This window comes from Etheostoma spectabile, chromosome 2 (assembly GCF_008692095.1).
Source record: "Etheostoma spectabile isolate EspeVRDwgs_2016 chromosome 2, UIUC_Espe_1.0, whole genome shotgun sequence".
NCBI lineage: Eukaryota > Metazoa > Chordata > Actinopteri > Perciformes > Percidae > Etheostoma > Etheostoma spectabile.
The window spans coordinates 19,677,620-19,691,829 of NC_045734.1; the positions used below are offsets into that span (position 1 = coordinate 19,677,620).

At 39.1% G+C, this 14,210-nt stretch overlaps 1 protein-coding gene across 1 annotated transcript in view; it reads left to right on the forward strand.

Annotated features, from left to right (window-relative positions):
- LOC116698496 (zeta-sarcoglycan) overlaps positions 1 to 14,210 on the forward strand; it is a 372,560-nt gene that overhangs the window by 25,822 nt on the left and 332,528 nt on the right. The window lies entirely within an intron of this gene.

The following is a 14,210-nucleotide window of genomic DNA, read 5'->3' on the forward strand; positions in this document are numbered from 1 at the left end:
TCTAGTGGCTGTAATTCTGCACCAAGGCTAAATTTTGGGAAAGAAACTTCGGATACAGTATTGGGGGACCACTAAGGCCTATACAAAAGCATCCAGGGAGCACCATGTCATGGGACCTTGTCCAACTGTAATCTTCACCGAAATGATTTTCAGATCAGTGAACCACCATGTGGAGCACCAACGCTGGTGTTGAAGAACTCTGTTTAGGCTCAAGACATTTACTAAATGCCACTGATACAACCGAGCTGTGACAGAGGTCTGTAGCGGCTCAAACAGCTAGCAACCGCCGGTTTGTGGTACTGAGCTCCTCAACGTTTACCTCTAGTTACTATGACAGAGCTTGGTACGGGTATGTTACATTCACGAGACCATGGGATGTATGTGAAAGTAGGGGCAATGTTAAAATGAATTGAACTTTTGGGCAATGAACAAGAAGTGTTAAATTACCTGTGTTACGTCCCAATGTCTATGAGTAACTGAGACATAACGTCTGCCGCCCCACTCTTCCCACTCCCAAGCAAGGAAAGAACAAAGAATTACAAAGTAGCAGTTTCTATTTTATTCAGAGATGAGGTCCCAACACAACAACCAAAACAACTTAAGATGCAACCTAAAACCTTCCTAAACCAACACAAAATGCAAAGAAAAGACAAAGCTCTAACTTAAGCTTCTATTAGAAAAACAGGAGAAAAGGTAACAAACAAAAAGTTCTTCTCACTCCTACCAAACTGCTACTAGCAGCACAAAGCAAGGCTGTTGCATTACTTACACCATTTTAACTCACATCACACTGATTTACAGATGCACATTGGGAATGGCAAAGTGAAGAGAGAGACAAGTTCTTGTCCATGGGGCTTTAAAATGGCCGCTGTCCTCCAGGCAACCAATCAGGAAACAGCAATTAGCTCTGCTAGACCAATCCGGTGTGCGCACCTGTTCTCCATTACCTGTTTACTCATAGGAGATCACCTAATATTGCAGGGTGAGAGACATTACAACGCAAAATATGACCCCAGCGTCACAACACCTGCATGTGTGAAAACAGCTTTATTTCATGAGATAGAAAGTGACAGCAATACATAATATTATACATAAACACACATACATGATTAATAGTAATGTCAATGCTTTGCCATTGATTATTTCATTTCTGTAGATATTTTTATAATAAAAAAAGTTTTTCACCGCTTTTTGTATTTTACTTTCTTTTTTTTTGCTCACTTAAAAAAAAACACATTGGCTTTCCATTGTAGAAAACCTTACATACCGGCCCCTCGGTTATTTTCACCTCATTTGCTCTCTCCATCTCTCCTTCATTCCTCACTCCCCCCTTTGCTGCTGTCCTCCATTTAATGTGTTTCTGAGAAAAAAGTGAAAAAGAAAAGATCTTTGATCAAAGGAATATTTTGGAAGGAAGGAATGACAGCCCAACTCACTGATGACTGGTGCATGTACACAGGAGGCAGGTGCACACACACACACACACACACACAAACACGTGTAAAGGATTTACACACTTTTACATCTCACATTCCATGATTTTTGTTCAGGGTTTTTTTCACAGAAGATTCAAAGGATTAGCCTAGTCTTTATAGTCCTCTCTTTCGCTTTCTCTCTCTCTCTCTCTTGCTCTCCCTCTCTCCGTCTGAGACTATGATTGTGATTATTTAACTTTATACTGTGAGGATCTGACACTAACATCTGTGACTCATACACAGATGCTCACAACTACATGCACATACCTTGCGTTTGTTATTAATATGCCATATGATCATGCATCCCAAATCAGGTATCTCTGGGGCTAGACTCTTATCCATTGTGACTTTCATTTCCCTCCTTTGCTCTTTCTCCTCTCTGTCGCTCCTTTTGTTTGTCACTCGGAAGAGCCACAGTCAGTATAGTTGAGGGTGTTTGCATTTGAAATAACATATTTATAACTCAGACACAAACAACTCAAAGTCTTGTATGCATTTTCTGTGCATTTGAGCTCTGAAGCGTGCATTTACAAGAATTACGAAAACATCCAGCAGAAACATGAAGTAATTAATCCAAGACTATCCGTCATCTTTGTCTTGTCTCCAGTCCTCCATTCTGATTAATATTCTGCTCACTTCAGCTACAACAACACCCACACTAACCTCCACTCACAGTATAGATGCTCCAAACACCGACAAGATCAGCTGGCTGCACAGAATACAACCTAGAGTATATCTCCCCTCTGATGTCTCCGGGCTAACTGCTAAACTACTAGCTTCTGTAAGTCTGCACATTAAGAATTAATGTTTTACTGGTGTTTATTTTCCATATTCTTCAATAAATGAGCATCTATTAGCCTCCAACACATGCTATCAGAGGACAAAACCTTCATGATTTTAGCAAAATAAGCAAGACATTCAAAGAACTATAACTCCCATGAAAATGTATGAGCATTGCAACCTCCATACATGTACCATGGTAACAGGATTTTGTCCTATTCTTCCTATCCAACAAAGCACTCTTTATTTGTTTGTGAATTTTGTTGATATTATTTAAGGAACAGCTTTATTTAGAACAGCTGGCAACTTGCAAGGACCGAGCCTAGATGGAGTGAGCTATATAACACTCTTTTAAAGTGTTTTTTTCCAACTTTAAGCTGTAAAAAGTACTAGAAGTGCAATTGTTTTAAGCCATGAGTACACTAGCCAGGGGCCCTCCCCTCCAACTCATCTCAGTCTGTTAGGCTAGTGATATTTGACCTATATGGGACTAGGGCTTGTGGATTTTTGTTAAAGGTCACAAAAAACAGTATTTAACAATATTCCACATCCAAAAAACGTATCATCCCTGTCTAGACAAATTTATTGAAAGGCATGAGCAAGGTTAATTTCCAAGGCTGGACGTTAAGTTGTATATGTTTTAGTTTTCTTACTTTTTGAACAGATTGCTATTTGAGTCATCATTGCAGATGTTTAGACAGCCAGTTTATTAAACTTTCCTCAGCAGCACAGGTAGATGTGATTGGACTATTTCAGCATGCCTATGTTTCCTGTCGCTGTAGCTTATCACATCCTACTCAACCCTTGTCCTGTTCTGTCTCAGAAAATGGAATCCAACTACCCTGTTGCTTTTTTCGCATTGTCAAACTAATGTCAAACATTGGATTAAATGAAAAATTAAGTAAAATGAAAAAATATCTATTTGTTTGTGAAAATGTTATTTCAGTGGTAATGAAAAAGGATATGGCTTTAAATTAAAGCCAATCCTCTCCCAATAACATCTCTTGATACTGAAAGTAGTCACTTTACGGCAGTCACACTTCATGCTAGTTGGGAATAAAGTGAAGCATGCAGTACAGCTTGGCTATATTAAAATCAATCATCAAACTCAAACTTCTGTTTCTGAGCTCCCTACATTACAATTTCCCTACTTGTAAAGCTCCCTCTGTCCCTCGATTACTATCGCCATCTACCATCTCTCCATCCCTCCATCCCTCCCACTCTCTGGCCTGGTTTACAGTCCCTCTCACCATCTCACTGTGAAACTAGTAGCAAGGCCCTCCTCCCACACACTCTTTCACACACACACAAACACACACACACACACACACACACTCACACACATATGTTCCTTTGGAGAGAGCGGGAGGCAGAGGAAGAGAGAAATGGAAATGAAGAAAGGGAATTGTGAGGAGTCAGAGCAGCTTTATGTGTCTGCACAGGTTGTTAAAGTTTTTTGATTTCCATCACATGTCAGTCAAATCACCTCTTCAGTTCTGTGATGTCTTTTGATAGTGTGTATCTGTTGTTGATGTCCAAGTTCCTGAAGTGGGCCTTCTTTCCTAAGTCTGTTCAGTCATGATAAGCGTCGCTGCTGAATACCTACTTCTTCTTTTATTCATTTTAAACAAATAGAATAATAGAATAGAAACACATCACTACCTGCACACTTGACTCCATGACACAAGGCACTTCTTAATAATGGAAGATGTTGCGTTCAGAGGACATCTTTCACTTGTTCTGGCTGGAATCAAAAATATATATTTTGGTTAAGATTAAATGTAAGCAATGTTAGTTGTCAAAACAAATGTGTTGTGCTCAATGTGTATTATTTAATGTTATAAATAAATACCAATGATTTGGGGTTTGGGTTGGTCTCAATTTTCATTATTGGTTTCAGCCTCAAAAAATCAAACACAGGTCAGGCCCTACAAAACAGTCAATGTATTTACTAAATGATTATAGATGGACCAGCATCAGCCAGTATGTTAGTGCGGACCAGTAACTGTAAATACTTTAAGAACTGACTAGAGGTTAAATTGCATTAAATTGCAGGAGCACATTTGTGTATTTGTATGATGTGCACCACTAGGGTTTCTAGGTTTGATAATGTTTGCATGAGCAATTAATTATTGTGTGTACATGGCAGAGTTTTTCTGAAATTGTATGTCAATGTGTGTGTGCGTGTGTGTGTGTGTGTGTGTGTGTGTGTGTGTAGGAGATTATAGTTTTTCACCCATCTCTGAGCACACAGCACCCGTGGGTGCAGTGACTCATCCTGGTTCTGCGTTTAGCCAGTAACACACCACAGCTGCCTGTTCTGTCAATACTTATCTTACCATAGCAAAACATGTCTGTCCAAACACACTCATTCTCATTGCTTACAAACGTTGTACATTAAATGTCTTCATGTTCCATCATAAGGGACTGCATTGTTATCATGCAGTGAGTCAGTTTCCAGCCTCAGGCACAGAGTCTGCAACCCAACAGCTCGATGCACAACTTTGATAGTAATCTTGTCATTTTGAAAATATGTTCCTGAGATAGTCCTTTTGTATGATATTGATTGTCAAACAGAAAGCATAACATTGTATTTTCCCCTTGCGGGATTAATAAATTTATACATTATTATTATTGGTTAACAAGGATGTAGAATCAGTCTGCAATGATGGTTTACAGAACTCAAATACATGACTTTATCATTTACACTTTTCCAACTGTCACACACAGTATAATGTGGTATTGAAGCACATTATTCACAATTGTAATAAGTTCCAGGTTGCACTTTAAATTGATTTTCATTTTAAATTGATTGAATTGACCCCTATACCTGGTGGAGACCGAGACTGACTTGTTGATGTAGGCGGGGTCCAAATAGCAATCAGTCAGTGTCCATCTCAATCAGACCATATCCTGCACGTATGCCGACTCCAGGAACTTCTCCTTTTAACTTATCTCTTCACTTCCCCTGGTCTGCCTGCCAGACTGGAAGGAAGAGCAGTGGACTGGGCAAATGCCTCAGCCTTTACAGGGTATTCAGACGTACAGTACACAAACAAGTAGAAACACACACACACACACACACACACGCACGCATGCATGCACACACACACACACACACACACACACGCACACACACACACATGCACACACATACACAAAGACACACACACACACACATGAACAAACCACGGGGGTTTTGTTTGCTTAAGTTTTCATCTCCTGCCTATTATTTACAGTCTGCTAGTGACAGCTCCAGATCTGGAGTGTGTTTGTATGTGTGTGTGCGTGTGTGTGTGTGTGTGTGCCTTTGTTTGTGCTTTTGCTTGTGCGTGTGTATGTGTCTGTGTGTGTGTGTGTGTGTGTGTGTGTGTGATGTGGTACACAGCACCTTGACTTCGAGAATTGATGTAAATTGTCTTTTTTTATATATACCGGAGACTGGGGAAAGTGCTCTTTTTTAAACATTCAATGTGTATTATTCAGCTCATTCAAGTATCGATCGGGTGAACAATTGGAATACAACTTTGCCTTTACACATGTCTGGGGTGACCATATTTTGATTTCCAAAACAGAGAATTTAGACAGGCTTCTCTAAGGTTAAAGAACATGCTTTATTATGCCTCAATGGTATGAAAATAACTCATGTAATAAAATAAAATATGTAACTACCTGTAACAAAATAATAACGTCACGCAACAACGTACCGTGGTAATGTGTGCAAAGCGCCAGTCAATTTAAGTGCACGCTTAATGGTCCCATGAAAAACAATGAAAACCGGACATTTTCATGAATTTATAAACCCCTCTCCTGGACGCCCTGGACAGTACTTAAAAAGTGGAAATGTCCGGGCAAAAGAGGATGTTTGGTCACCCTACACATGTCAAACCCTGAGCACCCCAGGGCAGCCTTATCTGTCCATGTGTTAGCTTGCAACAAGGTCAAGAGATCACAAAACTGTGTTAATAAATGCAATTTTGAAAATGTAAATGCAACGTCCTTTTAAGGTTAATGCAGCCCACCAGGATAGGGGTTATGATGTAAATGGTAGACCTATCAATCTGTTTAATTATTATACAACATTTCTATCCAATTGATTTCTGTCACTGACTTAACGTTATTTGTCTCTATGGCCATCATCTTTCTACATCATCCCCATTAGTCCAGCGTCACACATACATAATGAGCGCACTATATTTGCCTCTTCTGGCTGTTGCAGCCAATTAGAAACTTCCATACTGGCCTTGGTGCAGTCAATAGTGCATGTAAATGTAACTCAGGGCCGTGTAGGCAGTTAGTTATAAGTCAGCTTTTTTTTCAAACCAAGTACTGGATGTGCTGAAGAAAACAAGAAGATTGTAGAGTGAGTCTCAGTTTCTCTCTCTCCATCTCCTTCTCTCCGAGTGATCATTGTTTCTATTGATGAGCCAAGTGAGTCTCAGTACATCAATAAGATCTTCAGTAAGAACTCTTCTATCGATTATACCGCCTGGATGAGAGGGCTGCCGAACAAGAGCAAGAATGGAGGGAAGCGAGAGACAGAGTATAGAAGAGAGAACAAAAAAGGCAGAAGGACGGTCTGAGGCTGGCAGAGCTGATACTGTAGCTCAAGTAATAACTCCCCTCCCTCTAGTTCTCACTCCCGTTCCTTCCTTCCATGTATACTTTGTGAGAGGGAAGACAGACCTGGGCAAGTATATCAAAGGCCATGCAGGATTTTGCCTTTTCACTGTCCTTTGTCCAAATGAACGTGAAGTAAAAATTCACAGAGATTTTTGCAAAGCTTGGTGCGGGAGAGTTGAAGGGGAGGTGCAGAGGAAGAGACATGAGACAAAGATACTGCATGAGGTGAAATTGCTCAATTTAGTCAAAAATAGAACTCGCTCTCTGGGTCATAACTCAGTCAAACACACAGACACGATAACCATATTTTTGGATTAAGTGTAACTTACACTTCCTTATAACTCCGAACTTGCCTTCAGTATCAAAGTATTCCAGTAATAGTTGTCTGTGCACCCATGGGTACTTTGCAAATAGGAACGGCTAAGAGCTAATTTGTCATATTTTTAATGGTGCCAGTTTGCCAAAATGTTAATACTTTAAAAAAACAGGTCTCAAGTTGCAGCCCACAGCTTTTACTAACAGAATCAATGGCAACCTTTATACTTCTTGTTTAAATGAATGCAAACAGCAACAACAATTTTTTGCAAGTATTACTGGCTTCTTCTGTATGTGTGTGAGTGTGTGTGTGTGTGTATATGTGTGTTTGTGTGTGTGTGTGTATGTGGAATACAGGAGATACAGTATTTCTGTGCAGTCAAAGAATGATGTAGGATATATATTAATAATACTGCTGCTGAGAATTGTTGCTGTCCAGTATGTATCAATTTTCTCTGTGTTTCTTTAGTGAATTTGTAGTCTATAGCCACAACATTTAATTTATGGGATTGTTCCGCCTGGATGTCCATCATTTTCGGCTGGATGTCTGTCACCTTCCGCTTTCTTTGTGTTTGAATTCTAAACTCTGGACGATTAATGAGTACTATGGTTAATGCCTCCTCAGATGTCTGAAGGGTAATTCCAGACAGACTAGTTTGACTTTGTTCAATTACAGTTTTCTGTTCTGACTAAAAAAACTAAGTAACTTGTCACTTAGTGCCGCCCAAGATGATTGAGATTGGTTCAATGACATGCCAATAAACCAGAACATGTTTTTCTCATATTCTGGAATGCTGTGGACTAGCCAGACCTTCTTCTTGTAGAGACAGGTCTGGCAATGCAAGACTAGTGAATTTGTAATGTATTGCACGTTATGTGCAGCCAACATCATCTGTCATGTCTGCAGAATGCTTCAGCAACCTGGGCAACCAAGGCAAATTATCAGTAATGTATTGTGGATGCCAGAAATGTAGCACCACAGGGAGCATTCACCATATTTTCTGAACTTCACATTGTCTAATTAACTGTGATACCTTAGTATAATTACTCCGAACAAATGAGCCCACTGTGAAGATGGTGTGTAGCTTCTTTCAAAAGCATTAACATTGCTATAGTGTTGTAGTTAGTTCATTGATAATTTTCTCAAAATGAACACCCTTCTTTTGACAAGATCAAGTCTAGCACTTTTAAAAACACCTCAAAGTTGTTTCCACTAGCAATGAAGCCATACAGTGAAGGTTGCTTGTTTGCAGTTTTTTTTTAAAATCTGTTGTATGTCACAGTAAAACCTTTCTCCAACTTCACACATTCAACCTGTTCTCACTCGCAACTCGTCAAATACAGCAGCTTGGTCAGTGGGTTCTCAGTGTGTGGTACTGACACACAAGGCATCCTTTCAGCGTCTTTATGGGACACAGCGGGCTCTCAGAGCAACTGATCAACCTCAACGCTATTAGATGATGAAGCATAAAGAGCTATAACTGGAGGGAGTATTAAGACTGACTCTCTGGAATGGTGGATGGGTCAAACACAGGACTTTTACACGAGAGACCAGTGTTCAAGTACTGACCAAAAGTCAACGTTAAGTTGAGTTTTTAAAAGCTATGTAGTAAGTAGTATGTAAGTTAACTTTCATATGTAACATAAATTGCGTAGTTATTCAAATTACGTAGTTATTCCTAAACTACAAAATGTTCCTGAACTTAACCAAGTAGGATCTAACCTAGTAGTTTTGTTACCTAAACCTTGCCAAGGAGTTCTGTTTGGTCGGTTCAAAAAGACTACCCTGCACATTGAAAAATGACGATGGGATACCCAGAGTGTTAAAAAGTGACGCCAAAGGCTCCTGACTAAGCTACCATATTTGACGGGTTGTGAGTGAAAATGTGTTGGCACATTCATCAATTGTAATGACAAGCTGGAGAAGCTTTGTTCATTCTTGACCAGCAGGATCATTTGTAAATAATGTACAGGAGCTCCAGACCTTAGATTGTCCTTGCCATTTTTTAATACCTATAGGTGAGAGCAGCCGGACAAATTACGTCTACACATAATTTTGTGATCTAATTCAATGGGTGTTTATTTCTGGAACAAAACATGTAGACTTTCCAACAGAGCCAACAGAGACAGATAAGATGATCAGATTGTTTTCCTACTACACCTAGACACATTTAAAGAAAAAGAAAATGTGTTGATGGCCCATGCACTCCAGAACAACACATATGTGTGTTTCCTGATCTGACTTAGGCACAAACACAACTTGGTTAGGTTTAGTTTAAAATCAATGAAGCAAACAACAACAGAATGATCAATCAATTATATTAATTATGATAATTTGTGCATGTATCACCATCAATCGCAAGTAGAAATGTTTTGTTGTTTTTAACAAGAACACATAAGATGGAGTACTGCACAGCAGTGTGGGCTGTATTTGTCATAGTTTCACTAACATGTGAAACTATGACAAATACAGATTATCAATCAAAATATGTCACCTTTTTCAGCAAATGCAGGTTGATCACCTATACATGATCAGATTTTTATTACACAGTTTCAAATTGCGAGAAAGCCTTGCCCAAGTCCATTGGGGAAAGATTTCATAGCAGCTGCCTGTATTCACTCCTCTATGTTGGTTTCATTTAGAATAAATGCCATATTTAAAATACCGACCAACCAAATCAGGTTACAGGAGCATGAAGTAAAATACCTGACTCTTTCCTTTGCGGAATTTCTACTTAGTTGTGCTTTACTGTTCATCAAGCATGACAGCAATCTTTCCTTGCGTGATTAATACACGTTTGAAACACCAGTTAATACAAAAGCTCTAAAAAATGATGATGTACGGTATAAGAAAGAAAGCTGATTGCTAATAATTTTTACATAGTTGTGCACTATTGTTCAAGAACCACAGTAGCATTTTTGTTGATGATTTATTATTTTTTCATACAGTATATGCAAACGAAGATAGTCAGCAAAGCCATTCTAATTGTATTGCTGCTTGTATAAAAGAAGACTTTTTTAAAAATCTCAGATTGATTTTTGCTTGATTGTTCACAAAGAGTGACATTTGCATTTACTTGAAGACAAAACAGACAAACACAAGCCTTGCTAGCGGCTGTGAAGTACTAGATATGTTGCTGTGACATAGATTATGAAAAGGCCGTTTGTTTCATCTCTGCTTAATTGCTTAGTATTTATTTTTCATGATGCCTGATGGGGGGCTTTCCCTGATCTAATAACATTTGTTTGACACGTGAATAAACATAATGTGACCAAGCTCCGAGTAAACAGTAAAGAACTGATTTCAGTTTTATGCAATTACTTCTTCTTTATGGTTCACATAGCCTGATAACACACAAGCTGCTTGATTGTTTGTTACATAAAAAGTACATAACTATGAGTCATGGTGATTTCTTATGTTGAGTCATTGACTTATTACTCCATTCTATCACATGTGTGAATCAGAATTAGAAGCGTGTTACATTCTTTCTGAGCACTTAATAGCTATCTGTTGAAAACAAACAGTAATTATTTATTTTGTGATTTAAATACCATCAAACCAATTTTCCTCCAGCATCCTTGTTGACCATCTGCATCAGGGTTTAATGCATGATTCAGCAGTTACACTCAATGTGATTACTTTGTCATTATTGAGCATCTGCAGCAACAGAAGAGCTGATTCCATCTAATGTTTCCCTATACGTTTTAATTATTAATGCAACTCTATGACATTCTTGCATTCTTGATATCGACAATCCGAGCCTTTGAGTTCCTAAGGGTGCTTTGGTCATAGAATTGCACTGAACAGCAATAGCACAGGGTTTTATTACTAGAAAGACTGCAGGATCAGATGTTTTCAGGGCTTTTGGCAGCACTAAATTCACTCTTTATGACTGACAAGTAAATCTGAATGTTTGTGTGGTAAAGATTATGGGTTGATTTCCCAGTACATTAACATGCTCAAAGTAAAGACATTAAGTAAATATCACTCCCTGAGTTTTTAGGCTCAGATATCGGACATCAGACATGATAAAGCAGGAATTATATATTTTTCAACCATACTTCTGTACTGAACACACGACAAAGAGATTGAGAGAATAGGATGAGAAGGAATATCAGGGTTGTGTGTCTTCTGAGAATGCACTTATAGCATTTATAAATAAAGTAAAACTTGTCCTTTGGGCACAGAACATCACCAATGAAACCACATAACTAACATTGAGTGCCATTGATTTTGACTGCATGTCCTTTTGACCTGATTATAACAGCAATAATGATTGCTTTTAGTAAGGGAGTAGTAATAATGGAAGCTCTTGGAAGTAGAAGCACTGCATCAAACTACTAATAAGGTGGTATTCATTCTGGCAGCCATTTTTGGATTCATTTGTATAAAATGTTGGGAGTTTTGGGTTACATCCAGTTTCATCCACTTTAGTTTTACAATTTATGGGGATGTTCTTGGCCTAAAAAAACATGCCTTGAATCAAGGACAAGTCTACCTTGATGTTGGAACTTCACATGGATGACTGAAATCTATCGAGACTCAGTTTAGCCTCTTCTCTATTTGTAAACTAGAGTTAAATAACTTTTTTTGACATCATATTTCCACATCATCAGTTTTCAGCAAATATAAGTAATGTTACAAATATGGGCTTTCAATGAAAAATAAATTATGTAATTGATCTGTATTTTATGCTGGTGCTTGTTTGCCTTTGGATTTTAAATCATCTCTTATTCAGTGTGATGTGACTTCACAGACTTTGTCAACTTTAAGTCCTAATGCGAGTTAATAGCAACTACAGCAAATGTTAGTTTTCAACCCAGCATGGAGGAAGCAGACAGCTTTGAAGTAATGCTGGACGATGTTTTTTTGAGGATCTCTGTACTTTTTCTCCCTTACTTCACATTTTAGACTGTAGGCATGTATCACACACACACACACACACACACACACACACACACACACACACACACACACACACACACACACACGCATGCACGCACACACACACACTTACTCTACTCTCAGTGTAGTGGAGTCCTAGAGGGTGTGGAGCGATGACAGTCAGAGAATGAATGACCCAGCAGAGTATCACTGAGCTGACACTCTGATAATTACATGCCAATCTCACACTCTCTCATTTCCGCCATCGACACACACAAACACGCACAACACACCATGTAGGCCAGGTTCACAGATGAAGCACATGCAAACACACAGGGACCCCAGTCAGCCATGGACGCATGTAACACACGTGCCCTCATTCCACTATCAAACCAACAGTTTTTACTCTGTTTTTGGTGGGATAAATTTTGACACACACACACACACACACACACACACACACACACACACACACACACACACAAAGGTACACACTGACTGCACGTATGAGCCCATTGGTAGTATTTGCGTGAGTACAGTGTGTACACATACATAGATACATACAGACTTGCAGAATGTAGAAGTTGGTATCCAGAGTAGTCATACCAGCTGCCAGTGTATGTTTGTGTGTGTGTGTGTGTGTGTGTGTGTGTGTGTGTGTGTGTGTGTGTGTGTGTTATTAAGAGACAAAGTGAAGCAGCTGAGAGGATGTCTCTCATCAGCTTGTGTGCATATGAATTGTTTTATTTCCTGCATTGCTTTATTATTTGGTGCCACATTCAAATCTCAAGCTCTCATTGTTTCCATCTCTTTCTCTTATTTTCTCTCAAAGAGCACAGTTTTGTTCTTCCAATCTCCCCCATTGAGTCACCGGCGGCTTATCAGGGCAGGAGATGAGACTGAGCACCCACAATCCTGCACTGTGATTTGTGGTTACCTGTCTGACGCTCAGCCAATAGCATGCCAGCATCCAATTTAGAGGCCATCTCATTAATCACAGTTAAACTCATTTACCCAGAGGCCCCCTCATGACTTTATTGATGCCTGGCTCTTTTGGGCCCACGGCCCCCCTTTGTGACTCAGAGGAGAACATATTATTGATTGTCCCAGAGGTGAAGGTGGACATCCATTGGCTGTCAGGGTCAATGCAGGATGTCTCCTAAAATTAATGACTGCCCTCGCCTGTCAAATCACTCTTGCTCAATTGTTTTTCAAAGTGCCTGGTTAAAACGTGACGTACCGGTTGGGTGGGGTTAGCAGTCATTTCAATGCTGCAATTAGTTCATGTGTTATCAATTTTGATACCACATTATTTGCATACACGTGAGCTGCACAAACATAACCATGTAGGTTTAAGAAAAGCTAGCCTTACGAGTTTCCTAAATCATGAAGGTAGTGATGACGAAACAATATTGTTGGGTCTTATTGATATTCTTTAATTCAATAATGCACCAGTGTATTTCCTTGAACTCCTGAGTCGTCAGAAGTTTATCATTTAACCCATCTGGTATTTTTTATTTCTCCAAGGACTACATCTGTATGATGAACATTTGAAATTAATGGATTTTATTACTTGTATTATTATTTGTCTCCCTTCTATTTGGTGGACAGTCATGCTCTACGTTTTAGAACAACAGTTACCATAATGCTCCAGGTGATGTAAACAGGAAGTGTAATGTTGTTATTGATTCAGTGTTCCAGAGCTAAGCTCTTGGCAACACTTTAAGCCCAGTTTTTAAGCCTGTATGTGTTTATATTTTGGCAGAAAATTGATCAAACTCTTCTCTGGTCTCAAACTTTGGTCCTTTAAGGACAAGTGGAAGGTTCCGCAAGATTTGTTTAGTTCATTTATTTTGCATTTCTAATAACAGTTCACCACATTGAAAAACAAGGTGACAATCCCATGAGCCATGGGCTACATATCAAAATCCCTTATTAAAAACCCTGTTAAATCTGAAGTTATGCGGCCAGCTAACAACATGACAGTTCCAGTAGCCATATGTCATAGTAACACAACACGTTATGCACTTTCATCGAACCTGAGTCAGCCAGAAGAACTGAAATCAGACTGCACAGTGGAACAAATTCCTATGAAGGGTTTTAAATAGTTTGGGTACCACTGGTCTACAGTA